Source organism: Doryrhamphus excisus, linkage group LG23, assembly GCF_037039965.1.
Source record: "Doryrhamphus excisus strain RoL-2023G ecotype Guam linkage group LG23, RoL_Dexc_Guam_v1.1, whole genome shotgun sequence".
Taxonomy (NCBI): Eukaryota; Metazoa; Chordata; class Actinopteri; order Syngnathiformes; family Syngnathidae; genus Doryrhamphus; species Doryrhamphus excisus.
In genome coordinates this window covers 7,300,100-7,313,943 of record NC_136379.1, presented here as the reverse complement: position 1 = coordinate 7,313,943, position 13,844 = coordinate 7,300,100, and the positions used below count along the sequence as shown (strand labels likewise).

General features: G+C 42.3%; 1 long non-coding RNA gene across 1 annotated transcript; it reads left to right on the top strand.

The window, feature by feature from the left end:
- Positions 1-2,024: 2,024 nt before the first annotated feature.
- On the top strand, positions 2,025-2,899 carry LOC144894898 (uncharacterized). Its single transcript, XR_013625436.1, has 3 exons — positions 2,025-2,396; positions 2,685-2,761; positions 2,839-2,899. It is a non-coding gene; the product is annotated as an uncharacterized LOC144894898 (long non-coding RNA).
- The last annotated feature ends 10,945 nt before the right edge of the window (positions 2,900-13,844 follow it).

The following is a 13,844-nucleotide window of genomic DNA, read 5'->3' as shown; positions in this document are numbered from 1 at the left end:
TGGTATCGGCATAGAAATGTGATATCGGTTGATATCGGTATCATATTATTTCCCAATCATGAAAACTGATGTTACACATATCGGTATCGGTATTGGCTCATATCGGTATCGGCTCATATTGGTATCGGCTCATATCGGTATCTGAAATCGGGATTTGGACAATATTGGCTCATCGGTTTCCGGCAAAAAATATCGGACATCCCTAATTGGTACCCATAATTATCGGCCTGGTATCGGCATAGAAATGCCATATCGGTATCGGCTCATATCGGTATCTGAAAATCAGGAGTTGAACAATATTGGCTCATCGGTTTCCGGCAAAAAAGCCAATATCGGACATCCCTAATTGGTACCCATAATTATCAGCCTGGTATCGGCATAGAAATGTGATATTGGTTGATATCTGTATCATATTATTTCCCCATCATGAAAACTGATGTTACACATATCGGTATCGGCTCATATCGGTATCTGAAAATCAGGAGTTGGACAATATTGGCTCATCGGTTTCCGGCAAAAAAGCCAATATCGGACATCCCTAATTGGTACCCATAATTATCAGCCTAGTATCGGCATAGAAATGCGATATCAGTTGATATTGGTATCATATTATTTCCCCATCATGAAATCTGATGTTACACATATCGGTATCGGCTCATATCGGTATCTGAAATCGGGATTTGGACAATATTGGCTCATCGGTTTCCGGCAAAAAAGCCAATATCGGACATCCCTAATTGGTACCCATTGGAACTTTTGACTATGGAAAAAGTCCATCACAAGGTGGGGCCTCCCTTAGGAGACTCATTGACTTGTTGAGTTGTTCAGGAAATAGTCAGATCCAAACAACACAACACGTCAACACAGTGACCCACGACGACTGCACCATGTGTGCATACATATAAACAACTATGAAAAATACCCATGTAAACATTACACCCGATTAGTCCTGCCGCAAGGCATGCTGGGTAGCTTGTGGTACTCCCAACATTTTTGCTTGATTGCAGAATACGTTGAGGAGGTCATCAGGGAAGTAAAAAAAAAGGAGGGATGTTAACAACACTCTTCATTGTTCATAGCTCACATTATTGCCGCTGGACTACCCAGCATGCTCTGCGGCACTTGTGAATAACAGTCCAACATACAGCACGTGTTATGTTTACTGCTCAGCTGATGTTTATTACCGACGTAGCAGAAGCAGTTGATGAATGTGATGCGTTCGCTTGCGTTGTTTTAATTTTGTTGCACCGTGAGTAAGTAAGTCGTTTGATGACCATTTATATTTGGATTTTTTTATGATGGAAGTTGGACCCGCAACTGATTTAGCATCCTATAGTAAATAGTCAAAGAATGTTTTTAGCGAATGCAACAATGTTGTGTCTTCCCAGGAATGATTACACGTCACTCAGGCAGCTCATGGGCCACAGGTTGAATTGCACTGGTGTTTTTGTATAAGAACATTGTTCAGGGAAGTCTTACATCACATTACATAGAAAAAAAGCAAAACCGTCCTTCCTTATTTTCCTTCCTTCCTTGCTTCCTTGCAGGTTTGCATGAGAATCGGGGGCGGCGTGGCGGAGGGCGGGGTGTTTGCGGCCACGTGGAGCAGATTGATGTCATTGTCTCGTCACGCTGACCTTTGCTGTAAAACCCGCGGCAGACATCACAAACTCTCACATCAATTTAGCCCAATTGGATGTGGCATGTCTCGGCTAACTCGATTTGTGGAGAAATGCACCTGTCTCTGCCTTCCCTCCCTATAGATTTACTCCGAGCAGAGAGGCAGGGAGGGGTTGGCTGGCGGTCCACTGACCCCCCCCCCCCCGCACCCCGCACCCCCCTTTTCCCCGTCTCCCCACATGCACACAAACACTGTTCTCCCTCTGATCTTTTCCCTCCTCCTCCTCCTCCTCACTTTGCAGATGTTGCTGCTTCTCTGCAGTGTGTGTGTATGTGTGTGTGTGTGTGTGTGTGTGTGTGTGTGTGTATCCTGGGGTCTGGGCCAGAGCGTCTGGGCGGAGCAGAAGGAGAGCCATTAGCTGGCCTCTAATCACATTACAGAAGACGTTAAAGGGGGATGTGAATTTAAACAGCCAGCAGAGAGAAGATGGGCAAAAGTTGGAGGTGTTATTTAAGGTTGTTCATTACTCATATGCTGTGTGTGTGTGTGTGTGTGTGTGTGTGTGTGTGTGTGCAAGGTCACACTGTGTGTCCATGCAGCACTTTGGTTGGCATCATGTTGCTTCTGCAGCACATCTGCACCCGTGACAGCCTGTTTACTTACTGAACCGTGCGTGTGCGTGTGTGTGTGTGTGTGTGTGTGTGTGTGTGTGCGGGTGCGTTACTTTTCTGCAGAGTGAGCCAACTGTCATGATGACAAATACGAGTAGCATTAGGTAATGAGCAGCAAGGACACACACTCCATCTCTACTCTTTGCTTATAAGAAAGAAATAACTCTTGGTTGTTATTATTAATAATTTCATCTAATAATTTCATCTAATGACGCTCAAATGTCCTTTTATGAGTAATAATGCTAATTTTGGACAGGCGTTAAGTTATGTTTATTATTGTTTAGTAATCATGCTGACAGCTGAGGACCAAAATAAGTGTTGTCATGGTGATCTGATATTTCATTTCTGTGACTCAGCAAAAATTATCCAATATTCCTATTTTTTGTCTTTAGGGTGTACCCCGCCTCTCGCCCGAAGACAGCTGGGATAGGCTCCAGCACCCCCCACGCGACCCTCGTGAGGATAAGCGGTAGAAAATGAATGACTGAATGTAGAACAGAGGAGCACACCTTCTACATAGAGGATCTTTGACGATTGTTTTTGCAGTAGGATCTTCAAATCCTTTGAGAGGCCCAATCCGGAGAAGGGAGGAGGGGCCAGATGGGCCGGCATGTAAAGACGAGTCACCGCATGGCATGTACCACCCATAAATCGAACCAGAACTAAACCATTAAGCTGGACTGGAAACCAGCATGGAGAACTAACCATGGTCCAGAGACAAGCAAAGACCCGGTGGGGCCTCCAGGTAAGGATGCCCAAGCAGTCTGAACTAGTGGTGGTGGGTAAACACTCGAATGTCACAGTGGGGGTGGGGGGGGGGGTGGCAACATCGAGAAGAAGGAAGACGATAAGCTAGAGAAATATAAGAGCCAAAGAAAGAGCTCGAGAAAACTTGGACTGTGAAGGCAACATTGGTGCCAGTAGTGATCAGGGCACTGGGGGCCCCCCAAGCTGGGTGGATGATTCCAGCAGATACCAGCAATAACATTCATATCGGAAGGCTTTTCTCAATAATGCTCTCTTGGTACTCCCGATGTCTGCTGGGGCAGGATGGGGGCGGGGGAATTTGGGCCCCAAAAAATAGAGATGTGGGGACAACAGCCATCCAGGGTCCCAAATTACTGTATTTTCCAAAGGGGCCCACATTTCCTGGTGGCGGTTCCCCATCCTGGCATCCACCCAGTTTGGGGGACGGCAAAATGTCTTTTAAAGGCAACCAGACCAGTTGTGATCCATTCAATGCCCCAAGGAAACCTGAGGATCTTTGATTGGACCATACTTTACATGACAGTTCGGTGAAGATGATTGACGTATTAATCTTTAATCTTGATGAATAATGTGAGTTGGTAAAAGGCATTCTGGTCAACTAAGAACCATGTAACACAGTGACCCCCCCCGCCCTGCCCCTAACACCAGCAGCCCCCTTGCCCCCACTGGCCACCGGCCCAATACTGAGTCCTGTAGCACCCCCTGACCCCGCGCTGTCCCCCATTATGAAGCAGTCAGAAAGCTTTTAGGGGCTTCGGTAACGCCGAAAGATTGATGGCGTCAAATGAGATGGGGGGGGGGGCGGTAGCAGGTGGTTAAGAAGAGAATGTCTCGCTTTAATGGCTGCCAGGAATCTAATTCAATAATTATGAAAAGTGACTCTAGGAGAGCCGCACTGGACTCAAGGGTGGAGGCCACAGCGGGGAGGCGCATGCGTGAGGAACCTCCACCTCCTTCACCTCCTTCACCTCCTTGGCCTCCCCATCTGACGAAAGCAAGCAGGCAGGCGGACCTCCACACGTCCATTCCACAGGTAGCAACATCTCCAAGGCTTTGGGATGTCCAAATGTCTGCTACTTCTTCTACCACTTTTTCTACTACTACTAGTTTTTACTACCAACTCTGCTACTGCTACTCCACTATCCTACCACTTATACTACTACTACCTTCTACTCCATTATCCTACCACTTGTACTACTACTTCTACTACCTTCTACTCCATTCTCCTACCACTTGTACTACTACTACTACCTTTTACTGCATTCTCCTACCACTTATACTCCTACTATTACTATCTTCTACTCCATTCTCCTACCACTTGTACTACTACTACTACCTTCTACTGCATTCTCCTACCACTTATACTCCTACTATTACTATCTTCTACTCCATTCTCCTACCACTTGTACTACTTCTACTACCTTCTACCGCATGCTGCTACCACTTCTAGTACCTTCTACTCCATTCTCCTACCATTTATACTACTTCTACTACCTTCTAATGCATGCTCCTACCACTTCTACTACTTCTACTACCTTCTACTCCATTCTCCTACCACTTGTACTACTTCTACTACCTTCTACTCCATTCTCCTACCACTTATACTACTTCTACTACCTTCTACTCCGTTCTCCTATCACTTGTACTACTTCTACTATCTTCTACTCTGTTCTCCTACCACTTGTACTACTTCTACTACCTTTTAATGCATGCTCCTACCACTTGTACTACTTCTACTACCTTCTACTCCATTCTCCTACCACTTGTACTACTTCTACTACCTTCTAATGCATGCTCATACCACTTGTACTACTTCTACTACCTTCTACTCCGTTCTCCTACCACTTGTACTACTTCTACTACCTTCTACTCCGTTCTCCTACCACTTGTACTACTTCTACTACCTTCTACTCCGTTCTCCTATCACTTGTACTACTTCTACTATCTTCTACTCTGTTCTCCTACCACTTGTACTACTTCTACTACATTCTACTGCATGCTGCTACCACTTATACTACTTCTACTACCTTCTACTCCATTCTCCTACCACTTATACTACGACTACTACCTTCTACTCCATTCTCTTACCACTTGTACTACTTCTACTACTTTCTAATGCATGCTCCTACCACTTGTACTACTTCTACTACCTTCTACTCCATTCTCCTACCACTTGTACTACTTCTACTACCTTCTACTGCATGCTGCTACCACTTATACTACTTCTACTACCTTCTACTCCATTCTCCTACCACTTATACTACGACTACTACCTTCTACTCCATTCTCCTACCACTTGTACTACTTCTACTACCTTCTAATGCATGCTCCTACCACTTGTACTACTTCTACTACCTTCTACTCCATTCTCCTACCACTTGTACTACTTCTACTACCTTCTACTGCATGCTGCTACCACTTATACTACTTCTACTACCTTCTACTCCATTCTCCTACCACTTATACTACTTCTACTACCTTCTACTCCATTCTCCTACCACTTGTACTACTTCTACTACCTTCTAATGCATGCTCCTACCACTTGTACTACTTCTACTACCTTCTACTCCATTCTCCTACCACTTGTACTACTTCTACTACCTTCTACTGCATGCTGCTACCACTTATACTACCTCTACTACCTTCTACTCCATTCTCCTACCACTTATACTACTTCTACTACCTTCTACTCCATTCTCCTACCACTTGTACTACTTCTACTACCTTCTAATGCATTCTCCTACCACTTGTACTACTTCTGCTACTTTCTACTCCATTCTCCTACCACTTATACTACTTCTACTACCTTCTACTCCATTCTCCTACCACTTCTACTACCTTCTACTCCATTCTCCTACCATTTACACTACTTCTACTACCTTCTACTCCATTCTCCTACCTTTTACACTACTTCTACTACCTTCTACTACTACTTGTCCTATTTTTACTACCACTTTGACAGCTTGTACTACTTTTTACTACAATTCTACTCCAATTCGTACTACTGCTACTACTCCAGTGTTTTTGTTCTTGTGAGCGGATGAACCTGAAACGTAGCAAACGTGAGAGTATGTTTAAAGTCACGCAAATATTTCTACTTCAATACTACACACATGAAAAAAAGTTTTTATGAACTTGAAAGTAGCATAACAGGATTTGTTGTCATGCAAGTGTAAAAAGAAGTCAACCATGTCCATGTTGAGAGGTTGATTGATACTCAAAGTAGATTTTGTGGCTAAAATTCTTCTAATGGAAGCTCACAATACATACTAATGCTAATAAATGCTAAATGCTAATAATGCTAATAAAAGATATCTTTGTAATATTCCCAGGGACGGTAAAAAAACAAGCTACTGGTCCAAAATGACACCGCAGGCCGCACTTTGAACACCTCCTGGTTTACAGTACGGACAAAGACAGAACTCTGAATGTGATTATGCGATTATTTCTAAGCCGCTGCCTCACGTGAAGGTTAGCATGGTTAGCATAGCAACAAAGATGGCCGAACATCACCTGCTGCTGAAAGATGGTGGCTTTTAGCAACACAGACAATGCAAAAGAAAAATAGCTAAAGTGGCCAACTTTGATGGCTGCTGAATATATTGGCCACTCTGCATGGAGCGTGTGTGTGTGTGTGTGTGTGTGTGTGTGTGTGCGTGTGCGTGTGCAGCAGCGGGTGGGGGCCAGAGGGGTTAAGTAGGATAGAAGGCAGCCATACTTCAGATTGGCAGCAAGCTGCTGCAAGGATAATCTAATCAGAGGAAGCAATTGAATTAGTCCAGGGTCTCTGGGGCCAGCAGGGCCGGTGGCAGTGCTGCTGTTGCTCAGGAGTGGGGGGGGGGGGTCGGGATGGGGCGGGCGATTCGCTGCCTTCACACCGCCGACACCCTGACGCTTCACTTCCGCCAGGACCTCGGCCACGCCGCATGAATGCAGATGGAATTGAAGAGCGAGGGAGGTTCTTCTCGTCTCTATGATGATGATGATGATGATGATGATGATGATGCTGTGTGAATGATGACTTTATCATCATAACATAATATCATATTCACCATCACTATCTCAGCATCAGTACTTCCGGTGTCCTTTAGCATCAAATATGTCACTTTTATACTGAGAATTTTGAATCGCCTTCCACAAATATGGCCGACACGCTGCTGTGAAAATGGCATTTAACTACAAATATGGGATATGATCATAAATGCATGTTGTTTCTCTCAAAATACATACTTTTTCCAAGTCTACGGAATATGACACTTTTCTATTGAGTACTTTTGTATCCCACTCTTCAAAGATGGCCGACTTAGCTGCACTAAAAAGGATTTATTCTGCCACAAAAAAGCAAAATGGGGCCATACCTTAAAGAAATAGTCAGTTGGCCGACATGCTGCTCTTAAAGTGGCATTCTACCACAAATATGATCATTTGTGCTATATGAAGACATATTAGGTTCCTTAAAATGTCCTCAAATATGGCCGACATGCTTGCACTGAAAACATTGGATTTGGCCACAAAAAAAAACAACACAAAACCGAGCAAGTAATTTTGTCAATATCGCTACCTTAAAAAAAAACACATATTTTAACAATTCAGGTTCCTCAAATTCCACAAATATGGCCGACATGCTGTAAAAGTAAAATTGGGCAAGCATTTAAATTTTCTTAACATTCTTACCTTTAAAAAAAATTGTTTTTTAGGGCCATTTGTTGGAGAACAGGTTCATGACATTCCACAAAAATGGCCGACATGCTGCCCTTAAAGTGGCATTCTACCACAAATATGATCATTTGTGCTATATGAAGACATATTAGTTTCCTTAAAATGTTGATATTTTCAAAGTAAATCTAATATGTCACATTCAGGATCACACTCCTCAAATATGGCCGACATGCTTGCACTGAAAACGCTGGATTTGGCCACAAAAAAAACCAACAAAACCGAGCAGTAATTTTGTGAATATCGCTACCTTAGATTAGCAAACCTTAGCAAATGTCTTTCAGCTCAATTCAGGTTCCTCAAATTCCACAAATATGGCCGACAATGCTGTAAAAGTAAAATTGGGCAAGCATTTAAATTTTCTTAACATTGTTACCTTAAAAAAATGCTTTTTAGGGCCATTAATTGGAGAACAGGTTTATCACATTCCACAAAAATGGCCGACATGCTGCCCTTAAAGTGGCATTCTACCACAAATATGATCATTTGTGCTAATATACTGCTATTGTAATATTATAGTACTATGATGTACTAAAATCGCATACATTATTCTTATACGCACTACCGCAGTGAGCTTGTGTGTGTGTGTGTGTGTGTGTGTGTGTGTGCATGTGTGCATGTGTGCGTGTGTGTGTGTGCGTGCCAGAGAGAAGCTCTTAGACAGATTATTGCTCATTAGAGGCAGCCATTAAGTCAGGAGGAATCCTTTTTCATTTGCACAAATTTGCCTGGATCTTTTTTTATTTAGCCGGGCCTCCATTATCGGAACGGGAAAATCGGATTAGGGCTGGATGAGTCTCCGCTGACCTGCTTGCCAATATTTTCCCAGAGAGCCGCGTCTCAGGATCTCCGTGTCGCCCCGACGTTGACCTCCACTCCTTCCTTTCTCCATTGGCGAACATCACGAGGCAGGTGACCGAATTGCAATATCTCATGGACAAAAGAACATTTTTGTGATACCCGACACCAGGAAGCTACCATGGCAAAAACATGATGATAACCATAGAACCAGAGACGCAAGCTAAAAGAAACTACATCCTTCAATAATAATAATGGTAATATTAATAATAATAATAATAATAATAATAATAATAATAATAATAATAATAATAATAATAATAATAATAATAATAATAATAATAATAATAATAATAATAATAATAATGGTTAAAGCAGGGGGCAGGGCCACATTTTAAATAGCAACACGTGGATATGCAAAGAAGTAAAATATTTATTAGAAAAAAAAACTGCATCTCAGCTTTGTCATATATAGTCGTCCCTCGTTTATAGCGGTTAATCAGTTCCAGACCCAACGTCGATACACTAATTTCCAAGATAATCAATGGAATATTATGTCTTTTTCGACGGCCACTATAGCGATCAAGCTAACCAGTTAGCCTCAGATTTATTTCTTGTAAACTTAAGAAGCCATAAACGTACCACTTCCACATGGAACGGGAGGAGAACTTTTTTTCACTCAATCAAATGGGACGTGCCATGGCTGAATTCATGACTTAAGTGATGTCATGTCATCAATGTTTTGTGTCATTATTGTCACCTATTGACCAGAATATGACATATGACTTGAATTTCATTATGATTTGACTAATAATAGACCATAGTCTACCAAACAGATATTATTTATTCTTTGGAAAATTATTTGTTAGTATCAACTCCCATCTTTACCATTTTTGCCCCATTTGTGCTGTTTATTTCTAATGTTAAATATTTCAACTTTTTAAATAATCTTTGTACATTTTCATTTTGTAATTTTATGAATTTATTCCCTTAATATTTGGACTGTTCCCATAATATAACCTAATTTTCAAAAACTTAATTTTGTTCTTTTTGTTTGTCATAATATTATATTATATAATATTGTATAATAATATTATGACTTCATTAATACTTTAATTGTGACTTAAAAATTTTAGCATCATGGTTTTTAATAATTCAACATTTTGCTAATAAATTATATAATTTGTCCTGATAATATTATGATTATTATATATTTTATATTATCTTTGATTATTATACATATTATATTATTAGTATTATATTATACATATTATAATATTATATATTGTTATTTATTCTTTTTTATTATTATATTATTATTATATTTTTTTAAATTATATTTTATTATTTATTCTTGCAAAATTGGCTTTTTTGACTCTTACTATTTTGACTTTATTTTTGTAAAATTACTGATGTTTTTCCATTTTTGTACTATTTCAGCTTTTAATTTTTTTAAATTGTGTGACTTTATTCTGATATTATTTTGACTTTATTCTCGTAACTTTTTCCCGCTACCTAATTTGCCATAAATGACAACTCATAATATTATAACTTTGTTATGACATCAGTGAAGAACAAGAGGAAGGAAAAGCCGCATTGTTGGACTTTGGTCTTTTAATTTTCAGTAGTAAAAAGCAAACGGCACCACAAACAACCGTGTTTGCATGTAAAAATCATATTTTAAAAAGCAACATCTTAAGGCTCGCATGACTTGTACAGTACGTGTTCATTTATGCTGTAAGCCTGCAACACTTGCAGGATGAAAGATGGCCGCCATATCGTCCCGCCAGTCTGCAGCGGGACGTCGTGTAGTCGAGCACTTTGAGCAGATTGCTGCCTAATTGTGCTTTTCAGAGCTGCTGTGCGCCGGTGGAGGGGGGGGAGAGCGTTCGGGAAGGGGTGGGAGCGGGGTCCGGCTAGCAGGGTGTCATTGAGGCGTCTCGGCAGAGGTCAGCGTGCTCGTTGTTTGCGCTGGTGCTGCTTGGATGGCGGCCACCGGAGTTGCTGAGCTGGAGCAAACAGCGTTGTCGCCATCAATCACTTTTTTTTGGGGGGACGGGATCATCAAGTTCCCAGCTTGCTTTGTGCTTCATGGAACTGGATGATGCCCCCCCCCAAGTCCCCCCGAGATTCTGAGCCCCCTCCTGTTATTTTCACCCAAACACGTCCGCCGCCGCCGCTACTCTAGTCCTGCCTCAACCGACCGCCGGCTGCATGGCTAAACGAATTATCCGCCAACATCCTCCTCTCACGCGGCGTTCTGCTCTTCTCTCCATGCTGGCGGGGTCCTCAGAGGCGGAGGAAGGGGTGGGTGGGGGGGGGAGGGGGGCACCCGACCTCTCCACTAGCCGGGCTCTTTATTGCGGCATCTATGGAGCTTTATGTGGCCGGCGCTCGGCCTTGCCCTCGCCATCATCAATCATCCCGCTACCCCAAGCGCTCGGCCAATCGCGGCCCTCCAGGAAGCTGTGAAGGAGACAAATACAACATTAGTGTGTTGATGCTGCTGCCTGTCACAACGTTTGATGGACAGCTCTGCTAGACTCGGGCTCAGGATTTGGCAGGGCCCAGTCAAAACATGTCCTAGCTGGGTATTCAACTCGCGTTCAAATAGAAAGTGAAATTATTATTCTTTAACTATCGGTCCAGGTCCCTATTGGATGGCGTTCGCATCACTTTAGCACCCATCTTCATGTTGGACACCATTAAAATTAGGGATGTCTGATACAATATGTCACAATAATCTGGCACAATAATTCTCTGGGCGGTGATAATAAAAATTAAATTAAAATAAATTAAATTGATTCAAGAAAATTCCAAGTGGAACTGTATCAATATCATCAACCATTGTTTATTTTACGGTCTTCTCACACAGGGACATAAACAAGGGACATTTTTGTTTCTTTTGGGGGTGTAGCGACCCCCTAAAGGGGGAATTATATTGTAGAATTCATCTGTAACTCCATTTTAGAGGCCAACTTAATCCAAGTTGTTTAACAGATTAATTAATGAATTCATTTTCTACCGCTTATCCTCATGAGGGTCGCGGGGGGGGGGGGGGGGGTGCTAGAGCCTATCCCAGCTGGTGGCCAGCCAATCACAGGGCACATATAGACAAACAACCATTCACACTCACATTCATACCTATGGACAATTTGGAGTCGCTAATTAACCTTTCTTTTTAGAGTTGGGACACCATGGAAAGATTCCGGTCAGATAATAATTTAATCCATCCATTTTCTATACCACTTGTCCTCACTAAGGTTGCAGATATGCTGGAGCCTATCCCAGCTGTCTTAAGGCGAGAGGCGGGGTACACCCTGGACTGGTGGCCAGCCAATCACAGGGCACATATAGACAAACAACCATTCACACTCACATTCATACCTATGGACAATTTGGAGTGGCTAATTAACCTAGCATGTTTTTGGAATGTGGGAGGAAACCGGAGTACCCGGGGGCAGTACTTTCTTTTTAGAGTTGGGACACCATGGAAAGATTCCGGTCAGATCCTTATCCTCACTAAGGTTGCAGGTATGCTGGAGCCTATCCCAGCTGTCTTCGGGCGACAGGTACACCCAGGACTGGTGGCCAGCCAATCACAGGGCACATATAGACAAACAACCATTCACACTCACATTCATACCTATGGACAATTTGGAGTGGCTAATTAACCTAGCATGTTTTTGGAATGTGGGAGGAAACCGGAGTACCCGGAGAAAACCCACGCATGCACGGGGAGAACATGCTAACTCCACACAGAGATGGCCGAGGGTGGGATTGAACTCGGGTCTCCTAGCTGTGAGGTCTGCGTGCTAACCACTCGACCACTCGAGTGAAAGAAGAGCATCTACAATACATATATGTTGATTTATTTCCTTTTTTTCCTTTTCCACAACAGGAAGTAGAAGAACCCAATGGCCCCCATATGATTAGAGAGCTCCGCTACATCAGACGGCGCAATAAAGGCAGCGAGCCCGGGCCCATCAATTAGACGTCCATTAGCAGCCAATGCAGGCCTCACCTCAGGAAACGCCGCAGCCCGCCAAAATTAAACAATTCTTCAAGCTCGACAAGCCTCGCCATCGGGCGATATCTGTCCACAAGCAAGGTAGGTGGAAGCTAACTATTGTACTCCTGAACCCTGCACACTAAAAGGGTGAAAACCTGTCAAAACTATGCTGTTATTTTTTACATATAGGCCACACGGTGGCGCTGTTATTCAAACACAAAGTATGATTGACTTGCAGTTTCTCACACAGCCTTACAAAATTTAAGCACATTTGACATATTTTTTGCCTGAATTAAGCATTTCCAATCATAAAAATGGCTGAATGAAGTAAAATACAAGTACAGTATAAGGCATTCAAAGACGTTGATGATGTGTACTATTTCACACTGGTCACTAAGTGTCCGTAATGTTACACTAACGAGGCAATAGCCACCACAGGAAGTGCTGTACAGAACAGGAAGTAAAAAAAAACAAGAAACTCTCCCAATGCTAACACATGTGAGTCTATATTATGTCTTATTTATGTCTTATATGTCTAATATAATATGTCTTTTCGAAGTACAAGCGACAATACAAGCAATTCGGTCTACGAGACGAGACAAGATTTGACAAATATAATAAATGTATTACAATATATGGCAATCTACTATTATCATTTATGTTGCGTTATGCTAGCAGCCCTGACTCCATCCACCGATTGACAAAAGGGCTCCGTGTGGAATTATTATAAATGACTATTTGTTGAATATTTAGAAATATGTAGTGCAACTGAAGGCTTATTAAGAGGAAGAAATGAGACAGAAATTGAGTTGTTCATTGTTGTATGTGTTCCACAAACACAAAAAGACATTTCAAAGATTTGCTGGCGGGAATCTGTCTATAGTGTCCAACTCTCAAGTAACCACGATCTTCACAGAGACTGAGTCATTGGGAACTTATAGTTCCATGGAATGATATGAGCACAAACAGACTTGTTTTTGGTTGTACAAAAAGACATTTCAAAGATTTGCAGGCGGGAATCTGTCTATAGTGTCCAACTCTCAAGTAACCACGATCTTCACAGAGACTGATTCATTGGGAACTTATAATTCCATGGAATCATACGAGCACAAACAGACTCGTTTTTGGTCGTACAAAAAGACATTTGAAAGATTTGCTGGCGGGAATCTGTCTATAGTGTCCCATTCTCAAGTAACCACGATCTTCACAGAGACTGAGTCATTGGGAACTCCATGGAATGATACGAGCACAAACAGAC